The following is a 25,774-nucleotide window of genomic DNA, read 5'->3' as shown; positions in this document are numbered from 1 at the left end:
AAACAAAAAAAAACCAACCTTGAAAAGTAAAAGAAATGAAGAACCCCACATACCAGTCATTTCAATGTGAGCCAGCAGAGGGCACACAAGCCCCAACAAGAGCTGGCTCTGGCCAGGCACCACCCAAATTCATTTAGGACTAACCCTGACCAAAATTTGAATACAGAGAGGGGGGAAAAAAATCATCCTATCGGGGCATCAATAAAACAAATGTGCTCAGTTTAGGATTAGTAAGAAATATACAGTAGTACACTTTATGATTCAATACTGACTTTAACAGAGATTTCTTAACTGCTTCACGGAAAGTTGTTCATTAAAAAGAAGTAACTCTTCTTTGTATAGAAGTGAGGTTATATCAGTTTGCAAGGCCACTGTAGTTTTTATAGATCTATATGAACAATTATCTAGAAAACATGAATTTGTAGAAGTAAATTAAATGTTAAATTTCTAATACATAAACACACATGTTTTGGGAAGTGTATTAAATTACCCTTTGCCAATAGACAGTTTCTTTTAGAGTAATTCCATGTGTCATATACAAATCTATTAATTTTTGTAACCCTAGAGCAATCGAATATGTACCGTTTTATGGTTAAATTGAGATACATACGTTACTTATTTTCCCACTGGTTTGTGCTTGATTGATTATTTGTAAGTTGTCTATTCTGGGTCTTTGTATTATAATATTAGCTTTGGGGTTACAGTAGATTTTGCCAGAAGAGTATCTCGCAGCTATGTATGCACATGTACGTGTAGAAAGGGTGCTGCTTATTCTTTTAAAGGAAGTTATCCTATAGATGCAAAAGTCACAAACTCCTCCTAGCCCTTTCCGAGTTTTTGATTTCAGAAACAATATCACAAATTGAAAAGAAAATATGAATTACCTCATGAAAGCAACAAATTAAAACCAACCTCAGATACTGTATTTTTTACATTTACAGATAAAAGTTAAATAATCCACAGGATGTCCAATCTCTCATTTCAAGTGCATTAGAATAAACAGAAGGTTTCAAGATGGAAAGCTTAGTAGGATAATTAACTGCTACTTGTCTATCCACCTAAATGATCATTTCAACCCCACCTCACTCACTAAACAAAAACAATGAAGCCATGTAACATCGTCATCAGGTGATTTTTTTTTTAAGCATTCTCGGTAGATTTGAGAGTTGAACTTAATTTACAGCATCTACCAACCAGGTGGTATAGGTTACATGTAGGTCATGATAAATAACACTTATCTTTTGGCCGATGTGGCTACACCCTTTTTGCATAAGTGAAAATGATGATGGTTTATTATTCCAAAGCACTCAGTTCTGAAATGTTTACACAATTTGTGAAGTCCAGGCAAATTTAAATGATTCTGACGTGCAGCCTGCTAAGGCCAGTGATGGGGATAATGCCTCTTTACGTGGGTAAAATTTTGTGGCATATAGGTCACTCTCTTAAGGGGAATCAACTGTGTGTCTCTTCTTTGCGTTTCCACCACAATCCTTCATCCTGCAGCCTGGAGCTGAGAGTGAAATGCAAGAAAGGAGCCGAATGCTCAAAGCAAAAATCTGCTTCCAGGACAATCCATTATATCTGACAAGTTAAATGTTCCATGGTAGGCCATATGGCATCGGAGCAGGCCCGACGATGGAAGAGGGGAACTCAGCAAATGCATCACAATTAAGGAGTTTGGCTACAGACTTTCCTTTGAATTACTTTTTTAATAAATTTTAAATGTTGTCCCCCCGATGTGTAGCTGAATCCCTTCTCTGGGATAATTTTTAAAGGAGTCCCACAATTTCTCTCTCACCTCCTGACTGTCAATGCTGAACTCTGGAAGGTTAAGGCACACAAGGCCATTTTTATCAAAGGAAGCTTCAAAGAGGAGGACCTGTAGCTCATTTCAAAAATTTCCAGACAAATTATATGTAGAGCCTCTCTGTTCACTAGATTAGAATAGATGTCAATGAAACTGGTCATTAGAATGAGACATTTACATTAAACTGATAGAACGTTAAATGAAACCAGTTTCCATTTTCAAGTCCAAAAGACCTGAAAAGCTGTATAGTTACAACTGGCACGTTTCTGTTTCTTCTGTAGTTTACTTAATATTTACCAGATTAATGAATTAACTGAAGACTGCCTTGGTTGAATTTAGCTCCCCCTAACACCTCACCAAAAAAAAAAAAAAAAAAACTGCCTACTTCTGCTAATACCATGTTCCAGAGACAAGTCTTAGAAGCTTTCTAAGACACTGATTAAAACCAGGTTGTCTATAAAAATAAATATTTGTTCTTAGAAACAATGTAATGTAAATATAATTTGTATTATAATCAAGGTATGCATTTATTACTTTAAGGGAGAAGAAGATGAAATTAATGAAATGACCAAAATAGCATCATTAGACCACAGTATTCCATGACACCATTCGTCTCAGTAAAGAAAACAAATCCTTTCCGAAGAATTCTCAGGAAGAGAACTGAACTTGTAATAAAAACAGAAAAAGCTTTCTACAGAAGTATCCAAACTCATCTGGTCCAGTGTCCAACATCAATTTTATCAACACCCTCACTTCCTGGGGAGAATGCCTTCTTGAGCAAATTTACATATAATATGATGCGTGTGTGAGTGTGTTTGTGTCTGTGTGTGTATAAATTGTAATGGTAGGTTTTTCTAAACAATAATGACTATCGTTTAAGTATTCACACTGGTTTACAAACAAGAAATTCATAATGATTAAGAGAAACACGTATGCATCTTTCCGAACGAGAAGACACTAAGACTCATTTCCCTAAACTATTTTCAGTCTCCATTTCTCCAGAGGGTCACTATTTCCCTCAAATGTACCCGCGTCTGCCTTAATTAAGAATAACATTATTTCAAAGAGCATATACAGATACTTTATAAAAATGGATCACTTTGCTTTATGTTTAAAATTATGAACATATTTTCTGGTGGTCCTAAAGTTACTATTTGTTACTGTACTCTTATATTTGCATCTCCTTATTTTTTAATATGAGACAATTTATTGAATTACGAAGATGCTTATGTGGGTTATGACTGGCAACTTGTATTAAAAATCAACTGTTACAGCTCTTTGTAGTTTACCAAGTGCTTTCACATACATGCTCTTATAAGCTTCATCATAATTCTGTTAGATAGGTATCATTATTATTATCATTACTTTCATTCTATATGTAAGAAAAAAGGGAGACTCAGAGAGGTTAATTTATTTGTCTTAGGGCACACAGCTATGAAATGGAGGAGCCACATCTTTTGCCCAAGCCTAGCTCTAATGTCAGCACTGTACTGACGTGCCATACCATATATTACACGAGGAAGCATGACCATTAAAAAGATATAGGCAAGTATTACTTAGGAATATAAGTACACTTTTTACACATTTTCACTTCTTATTCAAGAAAAGTAGCCACGTTTTTTGGTATTGTGATAGAATCCTATGCTTGGCTTTACTAGGAGGAATGAGCACATACTCAACACACAATTACACTTACACACGAGCACATACACACACAAAATGTAGCCAGGCACACCTCAACACCAACAGAGTGCATCGGGCCGTTGTGTACTGTAGATCCTATTTCTGTGTATCCAGATCCACATTTTTATTACTAATTAAAATGTCCAGACGGCAAAATAACACCTGATCCGAGGGATTTTTAAGTACAGTAATTGTCAACGTTCAGCCCCTACACTGTTAACAAAATTGGCCTGCCCTGAGTTTTATATTTGCTGTTTCCAACCTATCAGTGTAATGCAGTTAAAACTTTAATAATCTGAACACCAGTATGTCCACATTAAGCTCTTTACCAAGAAAAAAAGAGGAAGATCTGATATTTAAATCATCACCATTAAGAGAAAGCTTACACACAGCACAGGGAGATCAGCTCGTGCTTTGTGACCACCTAGAGGGTGGGATAGGGAGGGTGGGAGGGAGACGCAAGGGGGAGGAGATATGGGGATATATGTATATGTATGGCTGATTCACTCTGTTATAAAGCAGAAACTAACACACCATTGTAAAGCAATTATACTCCAATAAAGATGTTAAATAAATAAATAAAGAGAAAGCTCATGGACTCCAGTAGAACCGAATGTCACAACACAGCAACACAATTGGGTTTTATGGGGGAAAAATACATAAAGGAGGAAAAGAAGGAGGCAGTTTCCCTGCATCTTTTGTTTCATAGGTTCACTAAATCATAAACAATTTTTGGATATATCTGTGTCCTTTAATTTGGGGGTAATTTTTATACCACATATAGGTACAGATCTTAATCATTAAGCAAAATGTTCATTATCTTATAAGCTTTTTAAAAATATGGATGCGGGCATGACCCCTGAATGTCAGGTTAGGCCTTACTCGTGCATAATATACTCCGGGAAATCACAAATGCTTTTAAAATGTTTAAAGCAGTGACTTCCTAATCCTAAGTGGATTCTTTTTTTCTCAGATAAACATTTTTTTTTTTTTTTTTGCAAATATCTAGGCTGTTTTGATACGCAAATGTTCTCCTAAACATTTCCACCAGCCAGCCACTGAAATCTCTCCACAGACCCCAACCAATGGGAAAGTTTGCAAGGGAAACAGGAGAAGCAACTGGATGAGAATCCTGCCAGGAATCCTGGCTTCATGGGCCACAAACACATGTGAATTTTGTTGCAATACCTGAAAGAAAGCTTGTGGATATTTTAGTGAAACAACTCCTTTAAAATTCTCAGTCATGGGGCAGTAATTCTCCCTGATTTAAGCAACAGCTTCTGGGGAGGGTAAAACTGATCCCCCACAGGTTTCCTATTTCAGAGTTCAGTAACTCCAGGAAACGTGGCTTGCTGCTGGACAGTGAAAATCTCATCACTTAAAAAAAATTACCCAAAGGAATTAACATCTGCAAAACAGGAAACAGAAAAAGCAGCCAACAGTACCACGACTAGGGTCCCAAATCTGAACAGGTATAATCTTAGTGGATCACTTTCAAAAATGTTCTCCCAAGGGAATAAACCAGGGAAGATGCCCCTAGAGCCATCTTTATTATGTAAAAAACTCAGGAAATAATGTATTCAAACAAAGGATTTTTCTAGAAATAAAAACAAGAGGATAGCATTCAAAAGGAACTTGTAAATACAGTACGATTACAATTACTATGACTGAAAACAATCTCCAATACTCCCTTTCCCTTTCATGCTCTACTGTGTAAACACCCCCAAAACCTGCTTTGAGAAATAACGGGATTCCTTGATAACAGGTCAACAAATCATTTCAAAGCATCTCCAGTTTGCTCAGGCACAGAAGCCACCAGAGGCTAACCACACTGAAAACAAAACCAAATTTCAGGATTCCGGTTGCTACCACCAGGCTGGGCATTACTGAGAAAGGTAGGAGTTGTGAATTTGGTGGGAGGAGAAAACTAACAGTGAATTTATCAAAGCCAGAGGATCGTTGAGCTTCCACAATTAAAATGATCTGCTTCTCCACCACTAACCTGCTGATCGACACTTGTTCCTTTACTTCTCCCATCAATTCCTCATTTACACATATTAAAAGCAGTCAAAGATTTCATCAGATGTGGTTTTGACAAGAACAGCAAAGTGCCTAAAGCCACAGATTTTAATTGAGCCCAAAATACTGATTTGGGGCAGGGGGAGAACCAATCACAGCAGGAAACGCTTTAAAAGAAAAAGGGGGTTGGTGGTGAGGAAACATCATCTTGAGTAGTTACTCTGCACTCACTTGTACTGTACGAAAAGAAAATAAAAAAGTTATATAAAATGTCAGAATTAACCTATCGTTTCAGATTGTTTACAGGTGAATTTCTACCATCTGGATGGGCAGTTTGCCCACATCAAAAACAAGTAAACTAAAAGAAAAAAAACCTTCTTCTGCCTGCTATTTTAACACAATAGATTTTAAAGGAAAGGGGACAGACTCACTCACCGTAATCTCCAGATACTGACACACACACATTTACACAACATGTGTGTACACTCACACATTCATATACAAACTGTGACAAGACGAAAGTTGGAAAAAGCAAGAAATTGAAATAAAATTCTGTTTCTCAGATCTCTAAAAGATTAATAAGTAATAAAAATCTAGTCATTCTTAATTGCATAATAGGAAAAAAAGATTCACTTTAAAATTCTCATTAAATAGCTCATGATACTCTCTATTTCACTGAGATACTCTAAAAAATAAAACCTAGCATATCAAAGTTTCTACCTTCCCCTAACAAGGCATATTTATATTCTTTCTTTATGCTGGGCTAGCAACTTGGGGAATTATAACTTAACTTTAAATAAACAGGAAACTGCATCTTAGGAACTGCCTGAAGTTGTTTTATATTATTTGAGAGTAACAATGCTTATTAATTTGACAATTTTTAAAGAAATATGCTTTCATTCTCCCCTTATGCAAACCTTTCCTTTAATCCTTATACAAACCTTTTTTTTTTTAAACATCTGCCTCAGCAAAAAGATCTGACGTAGTAATAATCATTTTTCAACCTGAAGATCAAATCTTACATCCAGTCAGAACTATGTTTAGGTTTTTTCTTTCTAATGTCAAGAGTGAGATAGAAGTTTCGGTTTAACTTTAGGCTAGTCTAACAAATCATGGTACCAGGTTGGCACAAAGTGATTATTTGCCAATCTCCAGTCACACATTCCGAAAGCAACACACAGAGGGTTTATAAATTAATAGCTCTCTGTACTGAATGCTTGTCCATATCTCTGGTTCTGGGGTTTCTGGGTATCCATTTGGATTGTACAGGGTCTCTTAAAATTACGTTTGAAGCCCAACACTAAACCTGAAGTGTTGAGTGAGAGAATTATGGGCACATTCCCAAACTCTTACATTAAACCACAAAGGGAATATATTAAAAAGAAAAAGCACAGAAAAAAAAAATCGTCCAAAAAAGAAAAAAAAAACTCACCCTGAATAGACAAACAGAATACTTGCTTTTCTTTCGACCTTATGGGTAGCACACGGAGGGAGGCACCGGAAGATCGAAGCACAAATACGTGATGAGGTGTCTCCAAAAAGCATGAGGATGAATAAACTGTCGTGCCGTAAATTTGCCAGCTAGAGGACAGAACACAACACGCTGGGGCTTGGCTGTCCTAACATGTTTTACTACGTAAATTTAAATAGTCTTGAAAGGGAAAAGAAAAGAGGGGGAAAAGTAGAGGGTCTTTTCCTTAATATTACAAAAAAAAGTTTGCCAGAAATTCTCATACTTGGGTCACAAATAAAAGTACTTTCAGGGCTGTTATTAAAAAAAAAAAAAGAATCTAGTTCTTAGGCTAAAACTCATCACATGTTTCCTATGATGGAAATTTAGGGGGGTGGTTTAAAGAGTTAAAGACTCCCTACCATTAATTTGCATCTGGTGCTTTTAGTGTGTGTGTGTGTTTTTTTCTTCCCTGAAAAGTTGGCAGAGCTGCCGATTTTCCATAATGCAAGCATTTGGGAATTGTGAGCGGAATGAAACCGATCCAATCTCCTGACTGCGACATGAATTTTCATTAATTACAACCTTGTCAGCAAAAGCATTATCAAAGCTGAATATGAAAATGCTAATGAGTCCTCATTTGCATATTTTTCTTTGTTGGAATGTCATTAATTATTACATTTTATGATGATGAATGCAGCTGTCGAAGCTCTCCGATGCATAATTAGCCATCAGAATGCCAGGAGCCGATCAGCATTTTTGGGTGAAAAAAAACAAATTTCACTTGTACTCGTCCCCCATCCCAACACCACCCAACACACAGACACACACAGACACACACAGACACACACACACACACACACACACACACACACACACACACACACACACACAGCCCTGATGACGACAGTCCTGAGGCCGGACTTTGGGGAAGTTGAAAAGGGCTTGTTTAGAGGGAATTCATTTTTGCTTTAAAATTATTTTGGTTTTAGCCGATAACGGTCTTATACAATAGAAGCAGCTCTTAATAAAAAAAAAATCGTTATTCCAGCTTAATTAATGCCACGCTTAATTATAACACCATGATGTCAGCGGTTTTAATTAAGTATTGGCTCCGTTACAAAAAAAAAAAAAAAAAAACAACTCCCCGCTGCAGTAAGAGTCACAGATTTGTGCAAATCATTTCTGCAATTTTTTGGTCTTCTGTGGTTCATGAACTATTCGGATATTAACAGGCAGCATGAAAACTCCAGGCACACACGCGTGCGCAGGAGGGCGCACACACATGCGCGCGCACACACACCACACACACACACACACACACACACACACCCAAGCAAAGGGGGAAACCCAGACTTTGCTGCTACATTACTTGGATACACTTTAGAGCTTACCTACTTGACCATTTTTTTGAGCTAAAGTGTAAGTGAAGATGACAAAACATAGCTCATCCTCTCTCAGCCGCTGGGAACGGTGTTTATAAGTAAAAAAAGAAAAACAACACAGAGCAGATGGGACCATTACACATGACCAAACCAATCAATCACAGATGAAGGGCCCAGGTGCAGCGCAGCCGTGCAACAACGCACCATTTCACAGTCTGTCAGACACACACACACGGTCGTCCATGAGTGACCCTCCTCGGCCCCCCCTGGACCTCATCTGGAGCGCTGCTCCCCTCTCGCCTGCCTACGCTCCAACTGACATCTTCATAATCGCCCTGTCTTTCTATCTGCTGTGGCTCCTGTGAAGAGAGGAGGATGGAAGGGCTGGCGACTGGGGGGAGGGAGTGGGAAGGGAGACTGGGGAGGGGAGATAAGGACAGGGGCTCCCATCATTGTCACTTACGAGGAGTCCAGCCTTCTTCCTTCTGCCATCCCCACGGCCCCTCCCTCCCCGACCACCAGCGCGATCGCTTCTCCGAACCATCATTAAGCTCATTAATTTTTAAGGGTGACTGCTTGGTTACGGCACCCCAACTGTCTGCCGTTAGACATAGAAATTTTGTTTGGGGGTCTCCCGCCTCTGAGGAAGGGAGATGTGGGGAGCTGGACAAAGTCATCCTTTGATGTAAAGGTTAGAAACTGATTCACTGGAAGTGCGGAGCAGTACTTTCCGTGGTCCCCCCGAAAAGGGGTTCAGATGAAATCCTTGTTACTCAGAAGACTCTGGGGAGCCAGCTCTGTCCTAACATTTTGTGTGTTAAATAACCCCTGTGGCCTTTGGCGTCCTATGTCACAGACTCATCCAGGAATCACTGAACCCAAATGAAATTGTACATTTGCAAGGGTCACGGGCTATCCCGGCAATACAACTGAAACACCAACTCCGACACAACACGTTAGGATAGCTCCCTGTTTTAAACTCAGAATTCCTAATTCCCAGCCTAACTCTTTGCGGCTTTTCACCTTTCTGTTCCTTAAAAGAAGCACACACACACACACAAACAAAAAACTCAGTGGGGAAGAAAGTAACAAGTAACCAACAGAAATGCACTGAAGCCCACCTACCTACCACCTTTGGAAAAAAAAATCTCTTTACATCACACCAGAAAAAGAAAGACTGGTTTTATTAATTCAGTATAGTCTTTCATCATGAACTCCTTCTTAAGCCTGGGTAATTCATAACCAAGTTTTTGAGATCTGTTATAGAGCACAAATATGAGAAGGAATCACCTCCATTTACTCAAAGAACTGCAAAAGGATACTTTCCCCAGCTTTAGGAGACGACTGCTCACCCAGTGATTGAATGCTCTCAGCAATTTATAATTTATTTTGCCCATTTGGAGATGAGAAGGAGTTTAGGAAAGCACTCAAACCCTACAAAGGACAACTATATGACTACAAAATAGCTTAAGGGATTTATGTCCCAAAACGCTCACGACATTTTAGGCTTTACTGGAAATTTTACACTGAGAACAAGAAAAAGTTAATCAAAATAGACCATGCAATTCGGCCACTCTAAGGATTAAGTCACGTGTCATTTATGTGCAGTTTCATGGAATGGTACGAAAATAAAGAGTGCAGGCTAAGTTGGGTGAGAAAGTGTCCTACCTAAATTCTGCATGCCATTCCATTTACAGGCAAAGGCAATTTTCCAGAACGCTAGGCAGACTGGATTCGTTGAAATGAAAGCTTTGTCTCTTAGCATGGACCCTACCATCAATTCAAACATGTTCTCAAAATGGTTTGATGACGCACTTGTTTTTGGTTTTTTTTTTTTCTTTCTTTCTTTTGAGGATTCAGTCTGCTTCTCATCTCTTATCCACCTAATTTGTCCTTCGGAAACTTTTAAATATTGAAGTAATCATGAACCTTTCTGTTCCCCAAAGCATCCTGTAATTTCAAAGCTTAGTCCTTGTTAACAAGGAACCCCATCCCTGAACTCTAGAAGAAACACGGAGAACGTATTTATTAAAATCTTCCATAGCTCTGCAGAAAGGATCACCTTGGGTTTCGAATGCATTTTTTTTCCCTCAAGGAACAGTCTCTACACGTTCGCATTAATAAATTTCTATTTCCAAGCTCAATAGAACTTGCAGTGCAAAAAGCAGATGTGTACGTTGGATTCTTTCAAATTAAATTTCCAAAAGCAGAGCCTATTCTAGCTCAAGATCAAAGGAACTAAAACATGATCTCCTCCCCCTTCCAATATAATTACAGAGATTTCATTTCTTTTTTTACAATGAGCACAACAGGTAAATTTCAAACTGAAGGATAGTGATGAGGTGCTACTGTTCGGCTTTGCTGGGTTGCTGAATCGCTCTGCTCCGTGGCCCTGCTGTTTAAACTACCACTCTACAGGAAGACGGGAAATGCCTCATGCTCTTCTCTACTTTATGCTTGGAGATCTGTTTCCTTTTCGACCTCAGGACTATGCAGAAGAGTTCTCAGATGGACACAACCCACTGGACAGCAGGACTGTTCCAAAGGAGGGTGTGTCCATCCTAAAAGGCACATCAAGGGAAAAAATCACATTTGTAGGCGTCTTTCATTGGTAGGCTAGCTAAAAACCCTTTTGGAAGTAGATGGGGAATAAATAATAAATAATGAGGAGTGACACTGTGAAAAATGTCATATCCTGGCAGTCCTGTGAAAAGACACGGCCCTGGGGAGAGACAAGAAAGAGATGCAACCCACAAAGTCACCCAAAACTGAGGTTCGAAAGAAAATCTGTACCACTTTGGAATGATTAGCATGATCTATTTCTTTGGGGAATATAGGTAAAGAGAGAACAAAATTTAATGTCAAAACCCACAAAAAACAGAGAACTTTGGGAAAGAACAGCCTCTAGGCTTAAACATCCTTGAGAGCAACTACATTCTACATATGTATTTCCATCTCCCTTTTAAAATTCCTGGTACCTCATTTCATCCTTTGCTGCCCATAGGCATCTGTTCCCCTCTAATTATTTGCCATTTAGAAAACTCTGCTTAAATTCCTTGTGCATCTGTCCCTTGCTTAGTGTATATTTGTGATGCTTAAATATGGTGCCTGATATTAGAGCGGCCATGCATATAAGTACAAAAACTTTCCCATCCCCGAGAAATGTTTCAGCATCCTCTCCCCCAAAACATATACACAAAGTAAACTCAACATTACCAGGATTTTATAAAATAAGTACGTACTCCTATATACATTGTGCACACGTGCGCACACACACACACACACACACGTACATACACTCCTCAAAGACTTGGCTGTTGGTAAACAAAACTTCTACTGTATCTTCCAACCAATGCCTTCACAATAGAAATGCCAGTAATAATGTCCTTTCCAAAATATAGTCTTTTACTTTTAACTAGCTAGGGTCTCCTAGCTCCTGAAATCTTTTGCTAGTCTATGAAATGGAATGTGATTACTTTGCATGGAAATATTCTTATTTTAAGGATATTCCCTCTTGAGAATATAGGGAAAAAACCTGAAAAAGTAGACATAGTTTGTTAGCGTCAAAAATCCCAAATCAAACAGGTTTAATTCCTTCCTACATCTCTTCCACACATCCTTCTTTCTCTTTGCCCATTCCTTCATCCTTCCACCCTTCTTCTACCTCTTCACCCCTCCAGACTCCCTCCCTTAAAGGAGAGGTACTGTATGAGGGAAAAACATTGGATTGGGAACATGGAAATGTGGCTTCTGAATTCAGTTTTGCCAATAATTTGGTGGGATCTGTTTCCTTATCTGAATTGGGATAAAAGATCCCTATGCTGAGGAATAATTGCTATTAATAACATTAGTATTAATAACAATAATAATAGTTTACTCTATGCCAAACATTTTGCAGTGCAGTGGGGTGATTAACAGCCTGGATTTGGGAGTCAAAATGCCTGAGTTTGAATCCCAGATCCACCTCTAATGAACTGATGACCCTGGCAAGTTACTGAATATTTCTGTGCCTCCATTTTCTCATCAAAAAAAAAAAACAACGAGTATAATATCTATGCCATGTGGTTGTTGTGAGAAACAAGACATTAAAGGCACTCGGAATATGTATTTATTCTTTATCATGTCTCCACCACAATGTAAGTTTCATGCAGAAAAGGAATATCTTCTGTTCACCACTATATTCACATAGCCTAAAATAGTGCCTGGCACGTGGTATGGAGTTGGTAAATAAAGCACTCTTCAGTGAACGGATGGATGGATGGACGGATGAACAGACAAAGAAACATGCCTTGTTCTGGGAGAACCCACGATTCTGAAGCTGAACTGTTAAATACTTACTAGGTGTGATTTATATGGTACTTTGCATGACCTCTGCTTTCAGGAAACTGATAATTTATTATGGAAACGAGGCTAAGTACAAACAACTATCATTACAAACCATAAAGAAAAAATCACATTAGAAGTATAAAAGTTGAATATTTGGCCAGGTCAGAGGAAAGATATCTCAGTTCTGTGGGAGTAGGGAGTGGAGCCTTCCGACCCCATGATTCGTCCAAGAAAACCCTTGGGAACTGTCAACCATGACCACTAAGAAGTTAAAGCCAATAGACAATGTTCAGTTCTCATCTTCCTTGGTGGTCAGAAAGACACTCTTATCCCCTCCTTAAAAACATGCAGGGACTTCCCTGGTGGCGCAGTGGTTGAGAATGCCCCTGCCAATACAGGGGACACGGGTTCAAGTCCTGGTCTGGGAAGATCCCACATGGCACGGAGCACCTAAGCCCATGTGCCACAACTACTAAACCTGTGCTCCAGAGCCTGTGAGCCACAACTACTGAAGCCCGCGTGCCACAACTACTGAAGCCCACACGCCTAGAACCCGTGCTCCACAACAGGAGAAACACCAGCAATGAGAAGCCCGCGCACTGCAAGTAAGAGTAGCCCCCGCTCACCACAACTAGAGAAAGCCCGCACGCAGCAACGAAGATCCAACACAGCCAAAAATAAATTAATTAATTAATTTAAAAAAACACGCGTGACACGGCTTCCACGACAACACATTTCCCTTTTCTCCTACTCCTGGGGGTTCTATTTTATTCTCACCCAAAAGACTTTAAGTGTTGACAATCCTTCAATTGTGAGGCCCTAGGTTTCCTTGTCACTTGAGACTCCATACGCAACCTTCTATCTTCAACTTGCCTCTGTATGTTGAAGACCCCTTCAGCTGAAGACCTTTTGCTCAGACTTTTCTGAGCTTTATACCCATAACTCCAACTGCCTACTTGATATCTTCACTTGAATGGCTTAAAAGTACCTCAAACTTAACACCAAACTCATCATCATCTTCTTTTTATACCTAGACATTTACTAATGTTCCCTGGAGTTTTACAGAAATTGAAAAAGAAATGAAATTACATTTATTAAGCATCTCGTATTTCTAGCTCCTGTGCTAGATGTATATATCTCATTTAATCTTCATTACAAGGCTCTGAGGTAGAGCTCATCATCTTCATTTTTAAGATAGAGTAGTAAGGCTCAGAGAAATGGCTTCCATTTCATCACAGACCATGGATTTCAAGCTATAAGGCTCGAAATTAAGAGGATGAATAATGTTTGGTGTCAAGAAACAAACTTGTTCTCTTAGTCTGAGCCTTATAACCTAGAAGATTATACCCTGTGAGCCTTCTGCTTCATAGTGGAGAGCTATTTTGGTAAATCAATGAGAAGTCTACCCAGGCGAAGAAGGGAAAGTATAGAGCAACACCTTAATCAGATAAAAACAGACAGTATAAAAGTAGAAAACATATAGAAAAGAAACAGTCATGGAAAATAGTTAAAAGCTAATTTTAAAAAGAACTATAAAACGTAAGGATAGGGCTTCCCTGGTGGCGCAGTGGTTGAGAGTCCGCCTGCCGATGCAGGGGACACGGGTTTGTGCCCCAGTCTGGGAAGATCCCACATGCCGCGGAGCGGCTGGGCCCGTGAGCCATGGCCGCTGAGCCTGCGCGTCCAGAGCCTGTGCTCCGCAACGGGAGAGGCCACAACAGTGAGAGGCTCGCGTACCGCAAAAAAATAAGAAAAATTAAAAATAAGGATAGTAAACATTTTATCAATGAAAAGCTACAGTGGTGGAGATTTTAAAAATCAGTAAATGTATTCATGGTCAAAATAAGAAAAGAAGAACCATGAAAGGCCCACAGAAAGCATATAATGAAATGAATCCTTGGCAGGGTTGTCCCAAATGAAACAACCTCCCATGGGGGCTGAAGCTCTCTGACCCAAGCCCTGGACCACACACCACACCAGCACCACACATCTCATGGAATCTTCCCACCCCTTCCTTTGAAAGTCCCAAAGCTGCAAGTCCTGTGACATTTCTGCACAACATGAATGACTATACTTCATACCCTGGCTTAGGACAAAACATGGACCCTTTCTTAGTAACAGGCGACATACTAGACCCTCATATTGCTCTCACTCAAGAGGTGTGGTCCCTCTCTTCCAGGATGATTCTTGAAAAACCCATTAACCAGGCTGGCTCATCAGTAAGTCTTCCTCAGTCCAGGGATTTAGTCCCCCACTCCCCAAGCCTGCAGATTCCCCTGTTTGTTGACATGATCCATCACAGACTATTAAAGCCTGGATGGCACAGCTGCTCACAGGCAGGTAATGGCTACCTGTCTCCTTGGAGTTGAAGACTCCTGTGATTGGAATTCCTCTCTACGCATGGCTGCTGGGGGTTCCCAGACAGAGGAAATTAGACATGTTGACCTTAAATGTTACAAGCTATATAATTCACATAATATTAATATTATACCATTCATCTCCCTGTATCCATGGTTTTAGACCTTTGATCTCTGCAGCTGTCAAGGAAAGAATCTTCTTCTGGCAGGGGGTAAAGTGGATCACACACCTATCTCTAGCCATCTCAGACAGATCCTATTGCATTTTCTGGCTCACTAGAGGGGATTTCTCTCTTCCAGGACTTGCCATGCCAAACCGCCCATGATTTGTTGCAGGAAAGGACCGTGGGTGTGTGGGGCAGGCAGTTCATCTTGTGGCTCTCTCACAAGCAGCCGTAAACCCGGCAAAGGGTGTAATTCCCAAATCCTCCACCAGGGCACTGGGAGAGGCAGACTCAGAGCAAAAACAACTACTTTTGGGCTTCCAAATCAAAAATGCCACTTGCTAGCCATGCCAACCTCCAAGACAGACATCCTACCAGAGAGAAATGAGTGGTCCTGTATCACACAGGCACTAAGCCATGAAGCTGGAAAGCAAAGCCCACTCTAACCCCAAGTTCTAAGCTCTTCCCATGCCTATATCTATAAAGATAAAAGAGGAAAACAGCTCACAAAGGAAAAAATCACTGAGAAAAGCAGAGACAGAGTTCACAGATTTTGACATTGTGCACGTTGAAGGAGGTGGGTTTCAAAAGGCAGAAAGAATAGGCTAGGGAAAAAACAAGGAATTTGGGGCTGTGCTACCTTCGATGTCAACCTACCTACCTAGATAGTTTCAGGAAAGCTCTTCAACTACACCCGACTGAGGTGCTGATTCGTAGACCTGAAGTGTGTCCCAGTGTGAACTTGACCCCAAGAGACTTGGCATGTGTGGTCTATGAACCACACTCTGACAACCGCTGCCAGAGAACGAAAAGATCCATTTGCACTTTTATCCGCAGAAGGAAGAGTCGTCAGGAAGGGAAGAGAAGATGAAAGAAGATGGAACAGGGAAGATCTCTGGAAAAAGATTCCAGGACTAGCACGTTTAAATAAGCTGAACGATGCAAATGCTGAGGGTTATCAAGAGAATGAAGAAGGGTCACGTTTTCTCCTAAGACGGGAGGAGAAGCAGCAGCCAGTTAAAGATGAGCGGCAGATATTCTAAGATCAACTACCTCAGATCAAACAACTCATTTCTAAGTCTGATAGCTCTCCAAAACTTCTAGGACTCTACAACTATTCCCTCAGGCCTCCCCACTGAGAACATTCGTTACTCGGATTCTGCTTGGATTCTGGTTCTCTAAATTGTTCCTAAGTGCTTGCATACTATTTTGCTGAAAATTGTCACAGATCGTAAACTACTTGGGTGTAAAAGCTGGCCTGAATGCCACAGGGGAGTCTAATTCCAGGCCAGCCGTGCACTTGGCAAATCCAGGTCCTTACCAGAGGCAGGCATTCCTATTCATAAAGCAACAGGTCCTGTGCCCATCAGCTTCACTCATCCCTTATTAAAAAATAATGATGGTGACATTTTCCCTTGACTTTTGCAACCCTGGATCATTCTTCTTGTGAGGTTCTTTTCTTTATCATTATGGTTTAACATTGTGCTAAAATGTTAAAAAAAAAAAAAAAAAGGTACAGCAGTCATTAGTGTGGTCCTTAAACCCTGGTTTTCTGTATCTTACATTTACTTGGAATACTTTTGACCTGTCACATCTACCTGCACTGTCCAGGGAAGCAGTTGGGTCTGCTGGTTAGAATACATGCTTCAGAGCCTGGCAGGACCACGTGCAAATCACAATCATATCACTAACCAACTAGGAGTGTGCCCTCCATCTGGGGGATTTTAACCTCACTGTCCTTCACTTTCCTCATTCGTAAACTGACAATACATACTGTTCACAAACGGACGCTGTAAGATAAAATCTGCAAACAACAGCACAGTGTTTGACACAGAGTAAGAGCAAAGTATCGAGTGGCTATTGTTACCACATTAGGATATTGATGAACGTTTATGGACATTAGCAAATAAGCATTATGGACATTGTTGGACAAAGGTCACGGTCATTATTTAGAATTTAGTGCTGATGGAGCATGCATTTAATTTGCTCTTATGTGTCAAGGAAGCTGTATATTTGTACAACAGATACAAAGACTGGACCTAAATCTGGACTGTTTTGAATGCCTTTGGTGGCATGGACAAAGACCGGAGAACCATGAGATTAAACGTTTCTCCAAATATATCCAACTGTGTGTGCTGCTGATGACAGCAACATCTATACAAGAAGCACCACACATTTTCAACTGCACGTATCTGTGTTATGTTAAGAAGAAAAATATATCACCTCGGTGGTTCCCAAGGCTTTTTTTTGCTTTTGCTATTGTATTTTAGTTCCAAACAAGCCTCCTCGTTTCATGACCTCTTCCCTCTGCACCTTTCGCTCTGCTTGTGTCCCTTATGTGCCCAATCACCCATGTGCATGACGCTGACAGAGCCATTTCCTCTTCAGCTGTTACCCTTGAGTAGTTTTCCAGTCCTTTATAGGCTAACATTTAAAGGCATAATTCCTACCCACTTACAACTTTTATTCTAAAGGAAATAAAACAAAACGGGCTCGGATTGCCAGACTACACTAATTTCTTTCAAATACCTCTCACGCATCAAATGGTTTCATTCAATGTGCTTGCAACTGTACAGCAAATTCAAACACATCTTTCCTCATTCACTCGGCTTAACTGTATTTCTCCTTTTACACACTGACTTCCGATATCCTTTCGGCTCTTTGTTAATTTCACCAAAATAGTGTTAATCGTAATAAAACTTACTTATTTTTTTAAAGGGATTATTATTTTTTTAAAATAAATTTAGTTACTTATTTAATATTTTTTTTGGCTGCACGGGTCTTCGTTGCTGTGCACGGGCATTCTCTGGTTGCAGCGAGTGGGGGCTACTCTTCGTTGCGGTGCACGGGCTTATTACTGCGGTGGCTTCTCTTGTTGCGGAGTGCGGGCTCTAGGCGCCCGGGCTTCAGTAGTTGTGGCACACAGGCTCTAGAGCACATGCTCAGTAGTTGTGGCTCGTGGGCTCTAGAGCACATGCTCAGTAGTTGTGGCGCACGGGCTTAGTTGCTCCGCGGCATGTGGGATCTTCCCGGACCAGGGATCAAACCCGTGCACCCTGCGTTGGCAGGCGGATTCTTAACCACTGCACCACCAGGGAAGTCCCTGAAACTTACTTATTTTTAATAATTAACTTTGAGTGATTAGCAAATGTCTAGTTTCAATCACTATGTAGAATTTTTGTTTGTTTTCAGAGTAAGAAAAAAAAAATCAATTTTTCTATGTAGCGATATTATCATATGCTCCAAGGAAGAATCCTGGTTCTGGTAATGTGTTCTGATCACCCCTCCAATACCCTCATCTGACATTACAGAAAAGCCCTGTACTCTTCAGGAATATCTATCTGATCAACTAGAAATACCAATTGCAGTGAACTTCAGGACTTGCCCTCAAGCATGGTATGCTCTTTGCTTAGCCCAATACCTGGCAAGAGGTGAGGGATCATAAATATAAACTACAGGTAACTTCCAACTTTCCCTGTAAGTATACTGAGTTAACAGTACATCTATCTGCAGTCACCAGGCCACAGCTGGAAATGACTGCAAGGTTATTGTTATCAAATAGCCTTTGATTGGGCTCGATGACACTGGCAAATGCTGAGACTGTGACCATTTGGGCTGCACCGGCTTCTGGTCCATTTTCAAAACCACTAGCTATGCATCTAGCCTTTGTCCCTCTCCACTTGAATAAAAACTCCACAAGGGCAGGGGGTAGTTTTCTCCTTTGTTTCCAGATGTATCGCAAGTGCCTGGCACATATTTGCTGAATGAATGACACATGCTGAACACAGCTTGTAAGGTTCCTTCAGAAGCTGAACACAGAGAACCTTTTCCTCACACCCTCCCTCTTCAGTGCTTGCAAAAGAGATGCCCAACCCTCTCCCTTCTAACCTTCTGCAGGTGTCACTCCCTAGGCCTCCAACAAGCCTCATCTTGTTCCCACACCAGTTCCATTTGCCCTAATGTCTCCTCCTGACCTTCATAGGTGAACTTAGACGTCTGCTTCCTCTGGGGTCTGTCCCTCCCTTTTAGGAACTCCCATAGGACCCTGTATATCTCTTGGCCTGTTTATCTCCTGTGTTTCCCACTAGACAGAAAGTAACTCCAAGTATGCGGTATTCAAGGGTATATCTCCAGCCCCAACACACACCAAGTATTTGGCACAAAGCTCATGCTCGATAAATATGTGATGAATGAATTAATGAATGAATTAAAGACTGAACACTAATAATATGAAAGACCCGTAGAAGCACATCTCTATCCAGAGCAACTGTTATATACAAATCAGTACATATGATACAAGTCAAATAAACTTACAAACAATGTAATTTAAAATCCAATCAATCAATACATTTGTTGACTCTTTCCATAGGTATTTTGGGCCTGTTAACAGTGGGATATACCTCCAAATAAAACTTCACCAATCAAAATTCTATGATTAGAAAAGAAGTTCACGGGTAAAGTGATGATTATTAATACCCTGAGAAATAATTTCACATGATTAATGACTTAACTACTTTATTCATTCAAATATAAGAACTTGAATTCTCTCTAAAGGTTATATTTTCAACTTGCCAAAAATTCTAAATAAAATAGGTATTAATCATTCTGATGGTAAAAGGGAATATATACTATGATACATGCAAAAACCAATACCTAAATTCCATACATTTTCTTTAAGCCACACATTACAAAACACAGATGTCTTTAACTGGTTTTCTCCCTGCACTTTAATTTTATTAAGTGAAATACACAGAATTCAACAGAAGCACAAAAGTCTGTCTACGACAGTGGGCCAACAGGTTAGCTGGGAGAGCCTCATAGGACAGGCTACGAGTCTATGGCTCTGAGCAGCCAGGGGTCAGGTCTTCCATAATGTGATCAAGGCATTATATGTGTTAAGAAAAACCCAAATCAGGGGACTTCCGTGGTGGTCCAGTGGTTAAGAATATGCCTGCCAATGCAGGGGACGCGGGTTCAATCCCATCAGGGAACTAAGATCCCACATGTCGTGGGGCAACTAAGCCCGTGCGCCACAATTACTGAGCCCATGCGCCACAACTACTGAGCCCGTGCGCCACAACTAGAGAGAAGCCCGTGTGCTGCAACAAAGAAAGATCCTGCGTGCCACAACTAAGACCCAACACAGCCAAAAATAAATAAATACTTAAAAAAAGAAAAACTCAAATCAGACAAAAACAGCTGTATCATTCCAGAATGGATAGAACAGATAACAAAATATCCTAGTTATCCACTGCACCATTTCACAGATTCTGGGGGGAAAAAAAAAACAATAACAGTAACTCATAAAATCAAACTACAGCAACATGGGCTTATTTCTTTTACTGAACAGGTAGCCTTAAAAAAATATTGTGTATGATAAGTCATACAAGATGGCAGAGATAATATTACAACGTATAACAAAATCACCCAAGTACTTGAGAAGAACATACTCCAATTTTGAGGCTAATTTCACCACATTCTTAGCTATTTCCCTAATTGTTCTGCATAAGGCAAAGCTTCCTTCTTCAGTGTCACTTAGTCTTAGCTGTATATTATAAAAAATAAAAAATGGATATTCTTTTTGAAATATTTATAGTGCCGACTTTCTTCTAATTTGGCTTGTCTTTCCTCTAAATTAGTAAAAATCTGTTAACATTTTTCCTGCAAGGAAAATCATTGCCACTGCATATACAGAATGTTTAATTGTGAATCTACAAAATGAATGTCTGCCATTTACATCATTATTACAGAGGCAAACCTTTAGGGCCCTCAAAGTAAGCCTATCGATTTGATGGACAAATGAAAAATAGAGATCATTTCAGCCCTTTCGGAAATATGCAAAATTTTAACACATCAAAAAGTAACCATCTTCTTTGACCTAAAAAAGTTATTAATTTAGGGCATAAAAATATCTTGATGGTAAACAGTTAGGTGCTAAGTAGGTGATGACTCACTTTTACTGAGTGAAAAAGAAATAGAAGGATTTAAAAATAAGTACTCAGTTCAAGGAAAGTGAACGGTTTTGAAAACGAAAATGACAGTTCTTTGAAGAGATGTGTAGGTCAGAGATTCCTCAACCTGGCAGGACATCAGAGTGATCAAATGCACGTTTAAGTTAGATGCTTGGATCCCAGCCCAGACTTCCAAATATAGAATGTCTGTAGAAGCAGCCCAGGCATCTGTATTATGTGACTGGCCCAGAGGTAGCTCAGACGTATAGCAAGGGTGAAGATCTACAAGATGTGGGCCTATTTCCTTATGGAGTTCAGAGGCCATGGGCGTCAGCCATTCATCAGATATTCTTTTGTATCCGATATATAAGGACATTAAGAAATAGTGGGATAAAATAACATTCAAAGTAAATATAGAGCAAGAGGTGCCAAAGCTCATTTCTGGCATTCTCTGCCCAGCTCTTGCCTCTACTCTCTCATTAGTAACACAGTACTTGCGGGGGGGCAGGGGGGGTTGGCATTGCTATATACACAGTTGTCTCATGCATATCAGTCTCCCCCGCAATAAGACAGCAGACTCACCCGATGCTAACATCCCCAACAAATGAGCTAATCCCGGGGAAATAACCAATTAACCTGAACTGGCTCTACATAAAAGAGGAAAATACAACAAAAGAAACAGTGATGTAGCTAAGTGGATCCATCTAGGGATGAACTCAAATATACCAGCTTCTAGAGACACCTAAATTACACGTGAGAATCAAGAACTCATAGAGGCGCTGTTGCAACCAAAGACCACCACCTACAGTTCTGGTCGTAAAGGTGGCACTGGAGATTACTTTTTTTTTGGCGGTATGCGGGCCTCTCACTGCTGTGGCCTCTCCCGTTGCGGAGCACAGGCTCTGGACGCGCAGGCTCAGCGGCCATGGCTCACGGGCCCAGCCGCTCCGCGGCGTGTGGGATCTTCCCGGACCGGGGCACGAACCCGTGTCCCCCGCATCAGCAGGCAGACTCTCAACCAGTGCGCCACCAGGGAAGCCCTGGAGATTACTTTTAGAAGAAGTTTGGCCAGGGGAACAAGGTCCTGTAGGACAAAACTGTGCAGTAGATGAAAAAGTTTCTTTGTCCCTCTCCCACATGCTCAGAAATAATGTCCCTGAAACATCTCTCCTATCCCATTCTTAGGTAGCCGCTAAAGCAATGTATCAAAAGGTGGGAAGAAATGACCACAGTGAAGCCCTCCTCACAACAGTATTTGCATTAATGAGTGTCTTCAGTGATCTGAACACAAAGCAAAGAAAGATGAATTCTGGGAAGGAAAATGGGAAAGTCTTAGCTTATGGAGGCAAAGAGCAGGGGAAAGAGGTAGTCCAAAGGGAAGACCGTCAGCCTGGGATGGGAAGCGTGTATACCATAGGGTTGAAATGCAGGAGCAGGGGAAAAACGGAGAAAGGGAAAAAGTACACCCTTTCACCTGCCCAAGGCAAGTACTCTGTGAACCCCCAAACAACAGAGGAGGTCATTCATACATGGGCAGCCAGTAGGAAGGCAAAGCAAGGAGTTCGGTTTGGAGCACTGGGGAGATGAGTGAGCTTGGGAAAAGTTCCACAGCTAAGATCTAGAAAAGGAAGCGAAAACCCACACTGGGAACAGCCCAGCACAGTAAACAGACCAGCAAAAATAGAGGCTACCCTTCTCCAGACACTCTCCACCAAGAAGCCAGTCAAAAGAAAGATGGGGAATGATAGAAGAGTGAAAGCAATGACCTTTCTTTACCTGGCATGAGGTAGGGTGGCTTATAGAAGTGAGGATGCAGTAACTTCAAAGACCCTAAGAGCATGTCTGTCTTTTTCGGTGCTGTGTTCCAGGATCTAGCTCACTGCCTGGCACTAAGGAATATCCAACAAACACTGGCCAAATCAATGGCTCACTGAATACCCTGGAAGCAATAATAAAATTCAATAAATACTTAACAAATACTTAAACATTAAACGACTGGGCATACCGGGGTAACTCTTAAAAAAAACTGAGGACTTAAAGGGACAAAAATGATGTCTTGGTTATTCACAGATCACTTAAAAATTTTAAAGTCAACTAGCTTATTTCCTTGAAGGGTAAATTTCAAAAAGGCTAGTCTAATGTATTAACTACGTAAAACAAATCCACAAAATTATCTTCAACCATTCTAAGAAACGCAGTTAATTGTCTTTTCTCTCCCCAGCTTCTTCTCCATCCTTTTAACTTTTTCTAGATTTTCGGGTGACTACTGCTAAGCTTTTGGGGTTTTATTAGTTTTTCTTCTCACCCCTTGATCACCTGTTCTGGCATGATTCTGCTTTCTTTTGTATTTCTTCTTTCTCCCCTGGGAAATTTATGTCTGTTTCTGGCATCTGTCCCCCATCCTCCTTTGTGAACACTGAGGTGAAAAATTCATTTATTTTTTAGCAGTGTCTCCACTGCCTGTCAATAAATTACCCTTTTTATCTCTTTGAGCCTTGACGAACCACTTTTCAGATCTCCTGTTCTGTAGGTGCTCTCAGAAATAACTCATTATTATTTATCATCATCTCATAGGTAATCTCTCTTCCTTTTTTTCACTCTTAATTTGGAGATATTTTTTTATATTCTTAACATCTTCCTGTAATCACACCAGTCTCCTCCTCTATAACACTCGATGCCAACTGTGCCTCTTTCTTAATAAATAATTGCTTTGTGCTCTTTAGTTTCTAATCCTGTTAGCCTGATAACTGGAATATTCTTGTAGCGTGTTTATAAGCAGCATTAACTTTGGGGCATCTACTTGCTGAATTATATCTCTGAATACGCATGCCTTTTCCCACTTTTATTCTTTCACTACTTACCCCCTCCTTTTTCTCATTCTGCTTTATAGCGTCTAAAGTTCAAGGCTGACTGTTAAATTTTGTTTCAAGAGACAGAAAGGTTGCAGTTCTGCCTACACATCTCCTGCATTTTTCAGAGTTTAAATCAATGGCTCAGATAATATTTGCTATGAAAAGCATCATTTGATGACCAAATCTAGTGCAACAATCCATTAGGTCCAAACTCCTACATGTGTCATAAATTTGCATAACACCAAATCAAGCTTCCCTGCTTCTTCTTTCCCTTCTCTAGTTTGACCAGACTTGCTGAAGCCTCTAGCTGGATTATCATCATATTCTGAAAATACTCTCCAATTCTATACTTCCAATCACACCCTTTGTTTCGCATAAAACTTAATCAAGAGGAGTTTCATGTAAGTTTCCACTTGTACATAATGATAATTTATGTAGCTTAAGCTACATTCAGTACATTCCCCGCCATAATTTTTCTTTCTATAGTATACACAGATAAATCACATTTATCTCCTCATTATTTTCCATCATGTCCATATTCTAGTGGTCCTCACCACCTGACAGGCACAATTTAACTCCTTTTCCATTGCAATTTGTATAACCTTTAATTATCAGCCAGTATTAGCTTGTACCTGTAATTTCAAGTGATGTTCGTTTCTTCTAAACTAAAAAATGAAAGAATGACTACCAGGAAGTCCCTTGTTTTGCTTAGCATACCCATCTAAATGGCATAAACCGCATGTGATATAGGCATTAAAAAGCATTTCTGAAATATAAACTTTACGAAGTAAAACAGCCTGAGCTACCTGATGGATACCAGCTGATAAATATGATAAAACTGCAAAATAGGATTCTGCCCCTCCAACGTGGAACATATTAAGGGAGCCAAATAACGATACTGAGTAATGTAGCCACCATCAGTAGAAACTCTGCAGCAGGCCACAACACAGTTTGAACTTATGTGCTGCTCTTTAGTTAAAAATATATATAGTCATACCCATTTTAAATAAGTAGAAATTTGCACAAATAGAAAGGGACTTTCCTAGGATCACTAAGAAATCATGCCAATCCAGCCTAAGTGGTAATGCTTTTAAGCACCCCATTTAACTGGATTTTCTTATAGCACTAATGTTCCTCCACTGACACAACTTAGCAGGCAATGTATTTACAAAAACTATAATAGCCTGAAAAGAATGGACAATGAGCAAACTAGTCAATTACAGGCTTAAACTTTAAGCAAGCACTTACAATGAAAATTTAAAAAAAAACAAAAACCTGTATCTTGGCTATTGGGTCATTTTCCAGGCTACTAACTGCTGAACCATGTGCAGAACATGCTTCCAATTTAACCATCCAGATTTCCTAAGAAGGCAGAGAGCTTTGCTCTGCAGGCAGAATCAAGTTGGTCTTCAATTTGATTTTTAAAACAAGGCAGTTGTACAGGAAACTAATAAGATTTTGCTGCGGATTATCTGAAGAAGAAAGGAAAGGGGAAGTAGGTATTATTTTAAAGACCTTAATTTGTCTGTCTATGAAAGCGAAAAATATCACCTTACTTTGGTTTAGAAAAGGGTAGTAGCTGAATAAGTTCTACAGCCCCGTCAGCTTCTGAGAATCCACAGCCCCAAGTCTCGCCTCTTTTGAGACACAGCATCGGCAATGGCTGCTAAAGCAAAAACACCACGTAGGATAGGAGGTCATGGTGGCTTTGACAGCTTCAGAGAAAATCTGAATGTTTCCTAGCTAACGAAAGAAGCTCTCCGGTCTTACAAGTAATCAG

The 25,774-nt window shown here is 40.1% G+C and overlaps 1 protein-coding gene across 15 annotated transcripts in view; it reads right to left on the bottom strand.

The window, feature by feature from the left end:
* TCF4 (transcription factor 4) overlaps positions 1-25,774 on the bottom strand; it is a gene marked incomplete at its 5' end in the record, with an annotated part of 357,231 nt that overhangs the window by 190,021 nt on the left and 141,436 nt on the right. The window contains one exon of one of the 15 annotated variants that reach the window (XM_079941973.1): positions 6,942-7,071. The exons of the other annotated variants lie outside the window; for them this stretch is intronic. Of the gene's footprint in view, positions 1-6,941; positions 7,072-25,774 lie in introns of those variants that run through there. 15 annotated transcript variants of the gene reach the window in all.

Source organism: Stenella coeruleoalba (assembly GCF_951394435.1).
Source record: "Stenella coeruleoalba genome assembly, chromosome: 14".
In the NCBI taxonomy this organism is placed as follows: Eukaryota; Metazoa; Chordata; class Mammalia; order Artiodactyla; family Delphinidae; genus Stenella; species Stenella coeruleoalba.
The sequence above is the reverse complement of the archived record's forward strand: the minus strand, read 5'-3'. Positions and strand labels throughout refer to the sequence as shown.